This window comes from Prionailurus viverrinus, chromosome A1 (assembly GCF_022837055.1).
Source record: "Prionailurus viverrinus isolate Anna chromosome A1, UM_Priviv_1.0, whole genome shotgun sequence".
In the NCBI taxonomy this organism is placed as follows: domain Eukaryota; kingdom Metazoa; phylum Chordata; class Mammalia; order Carnivora; family Felidae; genus Prionailurus; species Prionailurus viverrinus.
The window spans coordinates 77,311,459-77,327,536 of NC_062561.1; the positions used below are offsets into that span (position 1 = coordinate 77,311,459).

Genomic DNA, 16,078 nt, shown 5'->3' on the forward strand with positions numbered 1-16,078 from the left:
CCGGGACATAGGGCAGAGGTGGGGAATAGAGGACCAGCCCCGGATGGGGGCGGGACAATGGCACAGGTGACACGGAGCGGGCAGTGGGCCAGGCTGTGAGCGTCTGAGCTAGGCTGAGTTTGAGGCAGCCATTTGTCAGTCAGGATTCTCCAGAGAACAGAGCAGAAGGAGGGAAATGGATACCTGAACGGATGGATAGATACATAGAGAGGTACACTTATTTTAAGGAATTAAATCCATAGGGCAGGTTAGTGGGCTGACAATTCAGGCAGGATTTCTGTGGTACTGTCTGGAACAGAATCCTTTCCTCTGCGGGAATCTTCAGTTTTTGCTGTCAAGCCCTTCAACTGATTGGATGAAGCCCACCCACGGTTTCACTTGGGTGAAACACGGTTTCCCGTGAAGCCCACCCATGGGAATTGGTTTCACTTACAGTCACCTGATTTGTAGGTGTTCACCACAACCCCCAAATCCTTTACAGACACATCTATGTAAGTGTTTGATCAAATACCTTGGGGCGCCTGGATGGCTCAGTTGGTTAAGCGACCGACTTCAGCTCAGGTCATGATCCTGAGTTTGTGAGTTCGAGCCCCATGTCGGGCTCTGTGCTGACCGCTCAGAGCCTAGAGACTGCTTCAGATTCTGTGTCTCCCCCTCTCTCTACTCCCCCCCTGCTCATGCTCTGTGTCTCTCTGTCTCCCAATAATAAATAAACGTTAGAAAAAAATTTTATTTTTTTTTAAATTTTTTTTTTCAACGTTTATTTATTTTTGGGACAGAGAGAGACAGAGCATGAACGGGGGAGGGGCAGAGAGAGAGGGAGACACAGAATTGGAAACAGGCTCCAGGCTCTGAGCCATCAGCCCAGAGCCTGACGCGGGGCTCGAACTCACGGACCGCGAGATCGTGACCTGGCTGAAGTTGGACGCTTAACCGACTGCGCCACCCAGGCGCCCCTTTTTTTTTAAATTTTTTTTTCAACGTTTATTTATTTTTGGGACAGAGAGAGACATAGAAAAAAATTTTAAATAACCAGGTCCTTTGACATATAAGGCTGCCCCTCAAGTAGTGAGGTCAGTGGGAGAGGTGGATGTGCCAATGAGGAGCTAGGTCACAGACAGAGCCTCGGTGAAGATACCCAACCTCTTCTAAAGCCAGGGAAGAGCATGAGACCCTCGAGAGGCAGGGAGTATGAAAAGAGAAAAGCTTATATGATGACATCCCCCACATTCGATGTTCAAGGCAAGAATCATGAACCAGCAGATTAGACGAAACTAAGACTAAAGCAGAAGGAAAACCAGGAGAGTAGGATTTCATGAAACCAAGGGTAGAAATGGTTTAGAGAAGAAGGTGGTGGACCACCTTGTTAAATGGCACTGAGAGGTTAGTCCAAGTTGGGAAATGGCACCAACCATTGACTTAGCAACCCGGAGGACAGAGAGGGAGGAGTTTGTCTGGAGGGAAACAAAGAAGGACTCAGTTATGGGAAGGGGAAAAAACTGGCATCCGTGCCCAGACTCTGAACGAGGTGGGATCTAGAAACAATAGAAACCCAGAGGGATTTTCATGACACGTAACTGATCACACACCTCAGCCCCTGGACAGTGGGGACCCCGGGAGGTACGCTCGCTGTGGACAGATTGGAGTTTTGATTGAATTGCTGTGGTGACCGGGTTAGTATGGACTATGGGGGCGGCAGGCTGGGGGAGGGCCAGTTGAGTTGGGCCTCGATGGCCCGAAGGGGCAGGGGGATACAAACCTGTTTCACAGAGCTAAAATGATTACATGCCTGCTTGAGCTCAGGCGTAAGGGAAAGAAGAGTGATGGCAATGAGTGATGCCCCTCCAGGAGCTGGGGAGCACAAAACAGAGCCAGCTTTGTTCCTTCGCTTCGCCTCTCTGCCGGGTTGGGGCGGAAGGCTGAAGTGAGTCTGGGCCCTCTTGAATTTGCAGCACCGGTGGGGCGGTTAGATGAAGACGTTTCCAGCAGTTTGTACGGAAATCTGAAGGTCTGGAGAAAGACGTCTCAGCTCAAGTCACATGGTGACTATACAGGACACGTGGTGCCAGCGTGGCCAATGGCTCGTCCAGAATGGTGAGGACACAGCCCGGGCTATTTCTAGGCGGTTCGAAGCCTCACCGGGAGGTTCAGTTTTGCGGCTTAATGGGAAAGGTACCCGTAGGGGAAAGTGATTTCGAATAAGCCAACAGCTCACATTTCTCACTCTTTTCGTCCCCCAAAGCTAGCCAATGTGTGAAGGAAGCATCTTTATTATGGTCCTTTTTTATTTCTGGCCGTGAGTCTTGAGTTACTAGTGACCGGCCGCCGTTTTCTGGAGCAATGTCAAAGCCAAAAGTGTTAGCGGCCGACTGTAATGGGAAGAGTGTTGCTAAGACTCATCTATTAGGCAAAGGACAGTGGATCATGGAGTGACGCACTCATTTCGTATGGCCAAACTAAGAGCAGCTGGAGAGTTGAAAGACAAACTCGGAGATTTATCAGACAGGGTGTTGTTCACTAGCCTCCACACGGGGCAAAAAATGATTTTTATTAAACTGGCCGGTAGCACTTAAGCCTTGGTTCTCACCAACGTGCATCCCCTCTGCCGCCTGTACAAGCCCGCTGAGGAAGCTACATGTGTCCAAGCACAAGGATGCTTTCTTGGCGTGGATCCCAGAACCTTCCTGCACCGTGTGCCTGGTGGGAAGGATGGGGAGTGGCTTCGTTTACACGTTGGGAGGAGTGATGTGTATGAAAGGGATGAAATCGGGGCGCCTGGGTGGCGCAGTCGGTTAAGCGTCCGACTTCAGCCAGGTCACGATCTCACTGTCCATGAGTTCGAGCCCCGCGTCGGGCTCTGGGCTGATGGCTCAGAGTCTGGAGCCTGTTTCCGATTCTGTGTCTCCCTCTCTCTCTGCTCCTCCCACACTCATGTGCTGTCTCTCTCTGTCTCAGAAATAAATAAACATTAAAAAAAATGAAAGGGATGAAATCATTTCTTCACTTGAGCCGTGGGTGAATGCATCGGACAGCTCTTGATGTCTGTCACTTCCGAAGTCTCTGGAAGGTAGCTGTGGATTTGGGGGTAAACACAATGCAGTTGGGTGATGAAGGGCGGGCGACCCTGAGGGTACCCCACTTGCCGGCCCCGACTGTGGGATGAGGTCCTCAAGTGTCAGGCAATGGAAAAAAGGCAGGTGACACATTACAGATAGCGCGTAGGAGCGAGTCCCCTGATGACGCCAAGGTGAAAAGTCGAAATCCGGGGAGAAAACCATAGCCTCCTGCTTGGAAAACAACTTCAGGTGGAAACGGCCACACAGAGGAAAGACACTATTACAAAAACATGTGGAGTTTCTGCAACTATAATAACCTGTCTTGTATGTTAAAAAAATAAAAACTTCAGGAAGTTACCAAAAAGAACGAAACACATACGGGTAGAGCCACTACTCAGAATCCACAAGAGCCAACACTCGCTGCTTTTGATATTTTTTAAGGAACTAATCGAACGTGTCGATAACGTGACCTCTCCCTTCCTTTTTGCATCCCCAGTTGGATTCACAGCCTCCGCAGAGATGATCGGTTCGGGAATTCGATGTGTGCACTTCCCGCCCGTGTTACACACGCGCACGCACACGTACGTGTACGACTTGGATGGTGTTGCTTTCCTCAGCGTACATATGTAATATTGTACTGGGCTATGTGATCCCACACCTTGCTGATTTGGGTTCAGTAGTACGGGTTGGATATCTCGTCGCAGTGACACACAACCGTCTTATTTCAATCGTTCCGCACCCGTTTCAACCGCGTTACACGAAAGTACCAACTCTAGTTCCGTCGTTTGAACTGTTGTCCGTTCCTTTTCATTCCCTTATGTGAATACATTAAAGGTTTTCTCATCCATCCCCAGGGCTGTGGTGAGTACCTTTGTTCGCGTCTCCTTCTGAACGTAAGCCTGAACGTGTATACTCCGCAGAGTAGAATGTTGTCTCTGAAACTTTAACAGCAATTACCGGTTTGCTCTCTAAAATGATTGGATCCATCCGTCTTCCCAACAAAATGCATCAGTATTTTGGGGGGCTCTGTACTCTCTGGAAATTCAAAGGGGCATCCGCTAAACAATAGGCATCGATTAAGCTCCGACTCCAGTTAGTTTACTCAAAGAAAAGTAAACCACGGTGCCCCTCTTCCTGGACCTCGAAACATACATGGGTGGAGTGGATATAAACACACAGAAGAGCATCCTGATAAAAAGTGGAGGACAGGTACAGATGGGGAGGATTCCCCGGGTGGCCGTTGTCCTCGGGCAAGGCCGGACAGCAGGTGGCAGGGACCAGCGCCGGAGTTGAGTTCTCACAGGCTCCGAAACACAGCTCTGGAATTTCAAGACGCAAACAGGTGGCCTGGGGGCCATGGGCACCCCATAGACACGTTTTCATTGTTTTTGTTTGCTTTTTTGTCTTTGGCCCGCACAGTTTCATACATATGAGGCAACGTGGAATAATAACTGAGAGCACTCCTATGAAAATTCCTGTTTCTGGGAACTCTGAGCATCGCATTGCCGGCGGGGGGGGGGGGGGGGCGGGGGGGGCTAGCAGGCTGGGGGGAGCCGGTGACCACAGCAAATGGCGTGTGCGCGGTCCCAGCATCGGGACTCACAGACGGGATGTTGCACAGGCGGTCACAGCCCTCCCCATTGATCCTTTAGTCAGTCCTGGGGGCCCTTTCTGACCGCCAGCAGAAGGATACAGTACAGATGTTATCTGGTCCCAGGCTACATAAAAGAAATACCCCACTGGATGCCTTCCACTGGCAGATTTAGTTCCCAAACTGTCAAATGTCACTCAGCCCGCACCTGGCTCCTCGTTCCATCTCTGCGACCCCCTCTGCTACCGCTCTCTTGGCCTAAGCTCTGTTTATGCCTTCCCTTGTCATTCCAATTTGATGCATGATTCCCCTTCTCTCGTCTGTGACCTCAGCTCTCCTCCAGCCTCTGGCTTTCATTTCTTTCCTCCGACTCTTTGATAAAACAAACAACCTTCCCGTCAACACCCGTCCCGGGCCGGCCCCCCCCCCCGGGACCCAGGCTCCCATCAACGAGGCCTCAGGCAGGAGGCCGAACCCCCTTTGGCGCCCAAGTTTAATGTGTATGACTTTATTCCTCCTTAATTAACTTACTTATTTCGTATTCTTGTCTATTTGCAGTCATGTTCTGAAATAAATATTCAGAAGAAACGCGCAAATACGGTACAACAACCAAAACCAGAAAAAATAGTGTGAAAGTGAACTAACGAAGAGGGTAAGGAATGATTGTACCATGACACTAAGGCTGACCCGCGTGTATCCCGATGGCACTTTTAACAGTTGTGAGCTTCGTGGAAACAGTGGCAAAGACAAACAAACAACAAAAAAATATAGCTACGAATTAATTTGGGTGATGTGCCTTAACTAGCAAACAAAAGAAGCGTATTTGTCCATTTGGAGAAATGAGTTTTCCTGCACAAGAAAAACTGAAAGACTTCAGGAAGAAATAGTTTTTTTACAGCCATGAACCTCTTCTCTGAATATTAAAGATAAATAAAGCAGACCCTTCGCTCTAAGGGCCATTTCAGCCGTGCAAGAACGGAGCGTTTGGAGGAAATCAAAAGATGCCTTCCCCTTTACAGCCTGAAACTGTCGTCCGGCGTGGTGACTATCAGCGAGGCTGGAATGTTCCATCCATGGGAATGAACGCTAATCCTGACCCCTTCTGTGGGCTTTGGCATGATCTAATTTCACTGAATGCTACTATAACTTGCTAACTTTAATTACCACTTAGCACCTGAAAATTGATACTTTGAAGGCCAGGAGAGCTTCCAAGCTTTCCTCTGAAGCGACACTCTTTTTCTTGACAGGTCCATTGTGTGAAATAGACTCATCATTTCATGACTCCTGGACATCAGATTGCTGGGAGCCCAAGCTCATCCCCTCTCAGCATGTTCCGGCCTGACAGTTCCCTCACAATGGTTTTGAAATTCCATTATCGCCGGTGACCCCTCTGACCCGCCCTTTGCTGGGCTGACATCTCCCCTCTGCGGGTGTGGGGGCTACCTTAAACCTTTCCCTTTTGGGGCCTTTCAATCTGTTCTTTTAGAAGCCAAACAAGCGTTGGGAGCCAACGAGTGAGGTACGGAGAACATCTTCTTTCAACTTTCTCTAAATTATCCGAGAAGACAGGTCAGCCACCTGGGTCAACGATTCAGCAGGAAGATACAGGTTACAGTCAAAGCGTTTTCCTCCACCCAGGAACCTGTCAGAACTGGATCACGAGAGAAAATGCCAGAGTCTCAGTGGCCTCGGGCACAGGCCAACTTGCCAGCATGAACATGGGGCTTCGTTTGCCGGGCCCCAATTTTTCCATCTGGGCCCGCAGCCTTGGCTGGTAACATCAGCAGAAGCATGGGCCGTGTGGGGAGGCCCCTAGGAGTCCCGGGTGATGATGCAGCTTTTCATTGGTGCCCTGCTCTAGCCAGCCTGTCAGGGGGCATGGGGGGGGCACCCGTCAGCCACCTCAGAAAGGGTGACACAGCCAGATCTGTGAAAAGGGACAGCAGCTAAGTTAACATAAACGAATCAGATCAGGGACAGGGAAGCAGGCAGAGTGGGGGCTCTGACAAGGGCCGCGGTCCCTCAAACTCCCGCCTCCGGGGACAGGCGGAATGTGCAAGAATATAGGATGGCAAGTTCACATCCAACTTGGCTCGAAAAGTTGCAAAGTCACCATTCTGTGCCCCGATCTTGATCTTAAAGGTGGCTCCCTGCACTTGCCCTGTATGTCTGTTTCTGAAATAATCCCGTTGCCTCCTTGATAGTTTAGGATCCAGGACAAAATATATTTGAGACTTAAAAACCATTGATGGGGGCGCCTGGGTGGCGCAGTCGGTTAAGCGTCCGACTTCGGCCAGGTCGCGATCTCGCGGTCCGTGAGTTCGAGCCCCGCGTCGGGCTCTGGGCGGATGGCTCGGAGCCTGGAGCCTGTTTCCGATTCTGTGTCTCCCTCTCTCTCTGACCCTCCCCCGTTCATGCTCTGTCTCTCTCTGTCCCAAAAATAAAAATAAACGTTGAAAAAAAAAAATTAAAAAAAAAAAAAAAAAAACCATTGATGAATTATTTTTTAAAAATTGCCCCGACAGCTGCTGACATGATTCTCCTCAATCTTCTTTTTTACATGTTGCCTTGGAGACACAACAATATGCAGTTCAAGCTCCCCTTTCTCTGGGAAACCGGGAAAGGACTTTTGTCACTTCTTATCAAGCCACGATGGCAGATACAAGTAATCCTCTCATCCCATAGAGGAAACACCTATTCCCTGCAGGTGTGTGGGCAGAATTCACAGGTGCTTCTGGAAATCCAGTCTGGGCACAGGGCTTTATCTCTGCAAAGCACGGAGCCCTTCACTGAAATCCACCTGCCGGCCACGGTCCAGCCCTTGGCAGCTGCCACGGTGAGGGCATAGCCACAACACGAGAGTTTACTGAGGAGGGATCACTTTGATAATAATTACTGATCCCATGTCAGGGCAGAAGCCGGTCCTAGAATAATATACGGAGAAACTCATGTTTCTGACTTGGGGCAAACGGGGCTTTTGAAGCCCAGCATTCAGCTCTCAAGGTGATACCTTCTACAGGCTGCCTGCAGAGACAGAGCCCTGGGGAAGATGGAGGGATCCGTCCCGTGATGGGCCACAATGAGCGTGAAGAAGACGCTGGGCACGGGGTGGGCCTTGCACGGATCAAAGCCATGCGTGAGTATTCAGGTCTTCATTTTGCCAACAGACTGAAGAATTTAAGGGGCACCTGGGTGGCTCAGTCGATTGAGTGTTCCACTTCAGCTCAGGTCATGATCTTGCAGTTTGTGAGTTCGAGCCCCGCGTCCGGTTCCGTGCTTCAGTAAATAAACATTAAAGAAAGTTTTAAAAGAACTGAAGAATTCAAAGGTGGAAAGCAGAAAGTTCAAGAGTCGTAGCGCTCAAGTTTAAGACCGGCGAGCGCTCCGCGAATTTGAGTAAAGGCCAGATTTTCCTTCCAGGTTCTACATACAAACACGGATTTCATGTTTTCCTTCAGAAACCCCCAACATGCAGAAAATAAGTCTCTGTTTGATTGATTGGCTTTGAGGTTTGTTTTTATTCTTTGGAAGAGGACAGTGGCACGAGCCTCGCTGGGGTTTACTGGGCGGTCAGGTGGGGGTGTGGGATAGGTGGGGGGGGCGCAGAGGAGCCCAGACAAGCCGGGGAGACAGAACCGGGGCACCCAGCTGAACGGGGAAAGGCAGGAACAGCTTGCCAAGTTTTTAGGACGTCAGACTTGCTAGAACATAGGAAATATCTGAAGAAAGGGAAAAATCAAGGAAGAATGTTCTCACTTATTATATGACGTTTCGTACATATGCAAAGGTAGAATAGTAACACAGAGTTTACTAATTATCAAGATTTTGTCATATTTGCTTTGTCTGTACTTTTTTTTTTTCTGCGCTCATGTATTTTATACGAAATCCAGAAGAGCACATTGTCGTACTTTTGAGTCTGACAGGCACGCCGATGCCGTATGGGACAACAATGCCATTACGACACCCCACAAAATAAGCAACAGCCTCTTGCGTCATCGACTGCCTCCCTTGTCCATAAACCAGTTTCCCCAACTGTCCCCAAAATGTCCTTTTACAGTGGGGTGGTTCAAATCAAGACCCAAACAAGGTCACTGCATTACATTTGGCTGTTAGGACTCGTCATCACGGGGTTTTTTGTTTGTTTGCCTGCTTTCTTCAAATTCTTGACTCGTGTGGAAATCCCATCACTTTGCCTGTAGAAGGTCCCACATTTCGGACGTGCGTTTGCTTCCCGGTGCTGGTTTTTTTCTTACAGTTTTGAGCCTGGATGATTATAAGAATTTTAAAACCACGGGCAGAAATAAGGAAATTTCAAGGAGAATGTTGCAGGACAAAACAGAAGTTCTATTTTGTTCTGTGCTTTAGAAACTTTATTTTTTTTAAAGTAGTTTTGGGGCGCCTGAGTGGTTCAGTCTGTTAAGCGTGTGACTCTTGATTTCGGCTCAGGTCATGATCTCGTGGTTCGTAGGTTCGAGCCCCGCGTCGGGCTCTGTGGCGACAGCGAGGAACCTGCTTGGGAAACTCTTCCTCTCTCTCCGCCCCTCCCCTGCTGACGGTGTCTCTGTCTCCCTCTCTGTCTCTCTCTCTCTCAAAATAAATAAGTAAATAAATATTTTTTTTACAAAGTAGTTTTAGTTTCAGAGCAAATTTGAGGGCAAGGTGGAGGGACTTCTACAGCGCGGATAACAGTCCATTAGGAGATGTGTCTTTTGCAAAGGTTTGCTCCCAGTCTGTGCCCTGCCTGTTCACGCTGCTGACACTGTCCTTCACATAGCAGAACTTTGCCATTTTAGTGTCATCCCCCTTGTCAGTTCTTTCTGTTACGAGTTGTACCCTTGGTTCTGTATCTAAAACATCCCGGACAAACCCAAGGTCGTCCAGGTTTCCTCCTGTTATCTCTTAGCAGTTCATACTTTTGCACTTTACATTGATGTCTGTGACCCATTCCGAGTCATTTTTTTTTAAAAAAGGCGTAAGGTCTGTGTCTAGATTCGTTGTCGTGCATGTGAGTGTCCAGCTGTTCCTGTGTTCTTTGGGGAAAGCCTGTCATTTCTCCACCATATTGTCTTTGCTCCGTCAGCGTGCAGTCGGCTGTACTGTATGGGCTGTGTATTCTATCCCACTGGCCGTTTTGTCTACTCTTTCCCTGACATCCGAGCCTCGATTACTGTGGCTCATAGGGAGCCCTAAAGCCGGGTAGGCTCAGCCCCCCAACTTTGTTCTTGATTACAGCAACAATGAACACAGACAAATAAACAGATAAGGACCCTGCCGCATCTCACCCTATCTTAACGCTGTTGCTGTTCTCAGATGGCTCAGCCCCATGAATATCAGAAAGCAAGAGCTGAGTGGGGCAGGCGCCCCCCCGCCCCGCCCCTTCCAGTTTATTCCCCGCTGTTTGTGCCCAACTTCTTAACATTTTATGAATTGTTTTGAGGAAAGTCCAACGAAAACACTCTTGCTTTGAATATGTTAACGTGAATTTGACAAGAAATGGTTAATGCATTATCTTCACAAGCCTCCTTTTTTTGCCCCGTCCCCAGAGCAAACCTTTTCATTGAAAAATAAAATTTCTCCAATTTCCAGGGATGCCCATAGTCACGCGGTTTCTGCTGTGCCCTGCGTTGTCGCGCTCCGCGCCCAAGTGTTTCTGTGCCCTCCCAGGATCCGGGGCCCGGTCTCTGACATTTACTGGGCGTCCTTCCTCAAACTCTCTGTGTCCTAAAGGCCCCTGACGCATGCCGATGTCCTCGTTACGAATACTCTGACACGGATGTTCAGTGCATTTCGGTAGGGCGACCACGGAGGAGTTCAGAAGCGCTTGACAAGCCCCTTCCTTCCAGTCTTGCTCGTGTCAGCTCAGTTACCTGCATACAGACAGAGCGGTAAGACCGGCTGGGCCTGTAGCATGTGCTCAGTCCTGTGCCCGGTGCCGAGAGGCGTGGCCTCGAGCTCTCCGCCGAAGTCTCGCAGGGGTCTGCTACGACAAGAGCAGAAACTGAGGCTGGTGGGCGGGGAGGGGCTCACCTCTGGTCACAGGGAGCCGTGGTCGAGCCGGGATCCCGGCCGCCAGTCTGATCGCAGAGCCCCTACGCGTCACCAAACGACGCGTCCAGGCCACGCTGTCATATTGCCACCCAGTGACTTTCCTCCTCGTAGTTTCTGACTCGGGGACTGGACTGTTGGCCTCTGCTACGTGCATTAGCGGCATCAGTGAAACCGCCCCCCGGAAGCATCATACTACCTTGGGAAAAGCAGGCAAACCCATCGTCTCTCTAGAAGAACGTGTGTCCAGTATTCAGATGACCGTATTTCACGATACTTGGTTTCCCTTGATAACTGAGTTTCAGTATAACTGTTTTTTTTTGTTGTTTGTTTTGGTGTCCTGCGTATTTTATTTTATTTTTAATCGTAAGATATTAACTTATTCTATAATTTTACATCATCCTGTTATTTTCAGGTGTATGTCGTGGTGATTCGATATTTTTGTCCTCTGTGTATTTTATGTCATGGGTTTTAAAATACTGTTGTGGGTCAGTCTCCTCAGGCTTCACCGATTGCTGACGGAGTTCTCGGCTCAAAAATTGCTTAGGAATCCCTCCTTCACTGCCTGTCCTGGACCCAGAACTCATGCCTCCTGGGCTATGAAGCAATCTTCTTGAACACGGGGAACCTAGCTTCCCCTCATGAAGGCGAGTGCCTGTCACAGAGATGAGGCATGGCTTTGCGGCTGGCAATCAGTCGGGTGTCACCTGGGAAGGCGCCCCACCCGGCCTGAGTCACTGCGCCCAAGGCCGTGGGAACTGACCAGGTAGGGGCACCCACATCCTTTTACAAAGCCCAGACTCCTGGTGCATTTCTCATTCTGACTTCCGGTTCCCAGACTCCACTGGACTCCCTGGCCTTTGTCCCCATTTCTTATTCTCGACTTTCCTTCCTGCTTTGACTCCTCTCCCGGAGCCTGACTCCTGGCCACCAGAACTCCTGTTACCTGCTCCTTGATGAAGCCATCTCTCTAGAATGCACCTGTCTGACCAAGCCCACCCAATCTGACAGAGAGGGACGCTAGAATAAAGGCACCCGGCAACCGAAACTTGCATGTGATAATGAGAATGCTTCTATTCACAATGGAAGGAAATGCTAAGTTTCTTTTTTTTTTTTTTTACTTGACCCCTTTTACCCATTTCTCCCACCCCCAACCCACGGCCTCTGGCAACCCACCAATCTACCCTTTGTATCTATGAACTTGTTTTGTTCTTGCTTTATTTCCCATGTAACAGAGATCAGATGGTATTTGCCTTTCTCTGACTTATTTCAGGAAATGTAAGTTTCAATTAGACGTTAGTGACAATAAAGATATAGTTTTTGTTTGGTTTTGTTTTCTTTTTAGGCTCAAGGATCCCCAGATAATATCCATAAAACCACCCATGGGCCCAGGTGTCAAACTCCAGCCGTGGATGATTAGAAAGGTAACTCATGTTTCTGGGATCGCTAATCTAGGGCAAACAGGTTCCCCGCTCTGCTCACGACTCCGTATTTCTCTAGCATGGCTACCTCCCTCTCAAGCTTCTTTAAACCCCCTGAGTGAGTGTAGAAGTTCTCCAGGATGGTGTGACGTGCATTTAACAAATTCCTCCGGACGACCAGGAGATAGTCACCATTCCCTTCCTTTGCTTCAGCCAATTGTAAAACAGGTTCCCGCTGCTGCTGAATGACCCAGCGTCCAGCGAGGTCCCCGCCTTGTGACTGTCTTCCCCAGGGTGGGGCCGCTGTGACTGCTGTCTGGGGTGGGCCCGCTGGTGCTATTGGCCCCCAGCACTGAAGGTTCTACCGCTGGTCCCGGTGGCCATCACAGCAGGTGCCAAAGCTGGGAGAGCCTCACGTGGGACCTGAATTGGAGTGAGGACTTGTGCTCTCACCAGGCAACAGAGATTTCGGTAAAATCGCTCTTCTAATTTGTACATTGCTTTGATTTTCGTTCCTTGTCCGGGCAGGACTCGGATGGGAGCATGTGAACGCTAGGCCAGGGGACTCCCTGGGGGCAGAGCGCTCTGGCCTGAATCACCCCTCCCTGGCACCTTGGCACATAGCCTGAATCAAATTGGGGAGCCCTGTGTCTTTCTGGTTTTCCGGAGATCCCTTCCCAGGGACTCCTCAGCTCCTCACAGACGCAAGCCTCGGGCAGGCCAGCGCCCAGGTCCAGCCCCGTTCTGCTCCCAACCATTCTGTGCTGCCAAGTTCCATCGGCAGCCGTGACCGTGCTTGTGTGTTTAGTTCTGTGTCTAAACGGACTGTCGCTGGGGCCTCCGCGTCCCACCTGGTGCCCCCACTCCTTCTCCCCTGTCCCGGCCACCCATGGAAGCACCCTCTGGAGTGCATCCTGGGGGGTGGAGTCTGGGCACAGGCCTACATCCTACCCCATGCGAGAGCGACAAAGAGCCACCCTGAAACTGAGCCTCTAGCTGTCTTCGAGAGAACAGCATTGACTGAGTCTGTGGGGGAGGTCTTCGTAACAGAGGGGGATCTTGCGGTTTCTACAAAATAAACAAAGCCTTGTCGGTGTTCTCTTCATTGGCTTGTTGTGCTAATAATAGATTAGTCGGAAATGGGGTCAGTTGTAAGTAACCGGTAAAGATAATGAAGATAAACCCTGTGGGGGCTGCTAATTTTCTCTTATGCATTATAATTGCAATTTTTAATGGCTGCCCTAAAATGGCTGAGACTTTTAGTCTCGGGTACGGTTTTTAAGAAAGTAAATTCTCGTTAAAAAACTGTTTGGTGTGGGGGCGCCTGGGTGGCTCAGTCGGTTAAGGAAGCGTCCGACTTGGGCTCAGGTCATGATCTTACGGTTCGTGGGTTCGAGCCCCCGGTTGGGCTCCGGGCTGACAGGTGGGGGTCTGGAGCCTGCTTTGGATTCTGTGTCTCCCTCTCTCTCTGCCCCTCCCCCACTCGTTCTCTCTCTCTCTCTCTCTCTCTCTCTCTCTCTGAAAAATAAATAAACTTGAAAAAAACTGTTTTGCAATATGTGCAAATGTGGAATCATGACGTTAGATACCCGAAACTGGTTAAATATTACGTGTCAGTCATACCCCAATTAAAATAAATCAAAACTGTATCTTTACGTACATACAAGCTAACGGTCTTGCCACAGACAGTATTGTTTTATGCACTTTGTTAGTCCTTCGAACCATCACAACGACTCTATAAGATTTTCACTATTAGTTTCCTCGCTTTTACAGATAGGGAAACTGAGGCCAAGACCATTAGAAAGCTGTACTCATCGCGAGGCGAGATTTAAAGAAGTATCACCACATGGATCCAAGAACATTCTCGCATTGTTAACTGCTTCAAGACCTTAACTTGATGCCCATATGACCTTGAACTCCTTTGGGGAATCATAAAACTCCTCTTTTAGTGACTTTCAGACTGTGGGCTTTGACCCCTAGGAAGTTGGGGGAAAACTGTGAAATAAATGTAATGAGTTAGTTTGTTTCTTTTTTTTTTTTTTTGAAGTATCCAAAATACCAGAAGACATTGCATACCATGGTGGTAAATGTTGTTTCAGGAAACTCTTGTATCAGTCGCATGGTGGGGGGACGGCGGGGGAGGGTGCGCTAGGTCACAGTGTGGCACAAAACCGGGTTACATTCAAGAGAACTTGACCAACGGCGTCTCCAGGGTTTGAGCTCTTGCTGCCTTACCTGGACCCTGAAAACTCTCAACAACGTCCTCATCCAGGTCTGAGCTAAGGTGTCCTGTCCCCTTGCCTTTGAAGCACGGTGACAGCTACCTTTCGTGGTGAGAACAAAGGACGTATTATCTTCATGGCATGAGTCAAACACAGACCCCAAGACGTGGAGCCGCACACACCGCGTGATCCACTTAGGAGGATAATCACAGGGCAGCTATGGCAACATGGCCGCCTGGCCCTCCTCCCTCGATGGTTCTTCCCGAGCAGATCTGCACGGGCGTTCCGCCCAGAGTAACCTTGACTCTCCTGGCCGTGAGACAGCGGCTGTGTGCGAGCCTCGGTAGGAGTCACTCACCGAGCAACAGCCCTAACAGGGTCCCCACTCTACACCCTGCCTTGGGCACCCAAGCAAGCCCACCAAGAAGTTTGAAAGGCTCTTGGTGATTGGCCGAACCACCTTCATCCTGTATCCCTCCTGCTCCTGGCTTAGTCATCAGCACAGTTGCAGATCATTGCCTGCTTGCTGAATTTGCTTTTGGTGTGTGCAGACCTTTTTTGGAAACACAATTTGAACAGAATCGTTTAAAAAATAAAATTAAGAATTGCTTCCAAGAGATGCATGCAAAGTGTGTAGGTCTTACACAGCGTGCTTTGGGACTTGATGCGGAGATCCGAGCTGAGAAATACAGAGCGACCCTCAAGAAGACAAAATTCTGGCCTCATGAGCTCTATTGTTTCAGCCTGATGTAGCAATCTGACCCTCAGGCTCATTCTGGACTCAGCAGTTTCCCCGGCTGTGCTGGGTGTGCAGAAGATGGCCTGTCCCCATACCCAACACTTGGCGACAATGGCTTCATGACGGGGTGTTTTTGTTTCCAAGTTAGCATAAAATTCGCAAGTATGAATCATTGGCAGAAAATCTGCAAGGAAATTCCCGGCTCTTATCAGGTTGGGAGACGTGAGAGTGTTGGACCTCTGGCCATGGCATCACTTTTCTGCTCGACAGCCCTGTCTAGACACGAGATGCTGCTACCCAGACACATTCCGGGGGAGGGCAAAGCCTTTCCTCGCTTTGTCACATACGCCCGCAAACTCTGTGTGTCTTCATTCTTGTCTCTGTAATAATGACTGCCTGCATTTACTTAGCTAACGTGTGGGTTAATCATGCTCTTATTAAGCTGCAAATCTCGGGGTGCCAGGGTGGCTCAGTCGGTTGAGCGACCGACGTCGGCTCAGGTCATGATCTCACGCTCGTGAGTTCAAGCCCTGCGTCGGGCTCTGTGCTGACAGCTCAGAGCCTGGAGCCTGCTTCAGCTTCTGTGTCTCCCTCTCTCTCTCTCTTTCTCTCTGCCCCTCTCCCACTCACCCTGTCTCTCTCTCAAAAATAAATAAAAAAAAAAAAAAACATGAAAAAAAAAGAAAGTAAGATGCAAATCTTTCATTGGCATTTTGTTTGATTCCTCTCACACCTCCTGTGGGTACTACCATCATGCCCATTTTCTGGTGGGGAAACTCAGGACTGCAGAGCTCATGGGAGATGCCCAAAGTTGACCAACAATGAAGGTTTCATCTGTCGTGAGGGTCGAGGTCTGTTGAGTTCCAGCTGCTTGTGCTAATCTCTGTGTCACTTTGGCTGCCCCGTTCCCGCCCGGCACCCATCAACCCAAGACAAAGGAACGGCCGGCTCCAACGGCCGGCTGCATCAGAACTCTATTACTCCCTGCCTCATACACCTGGGCT

General features: G+C 49.6%; 1 long non-coding RNA gene across 1 annotated transcript; it reads left to right on the forward strand.

Moving 5' to 3' along the window:
- Positions 1-11,550: 11,550 nt before the first annotated feature.
- Positions 11,551-14,125, forward strand: LOC125168961 (uncharacterized). The gene is made up of 3 exons (XR_007153357.1): positions 11,551-12,116; positions 12,327-12,584; positions 13,887-14,125. It is a non-coding gene; the product is annotated as an uncharacterized LOC125168961 (long non-coding RNA).
- Positions 14,126-16,078: the final 1,953 nt, after the last annotated feature.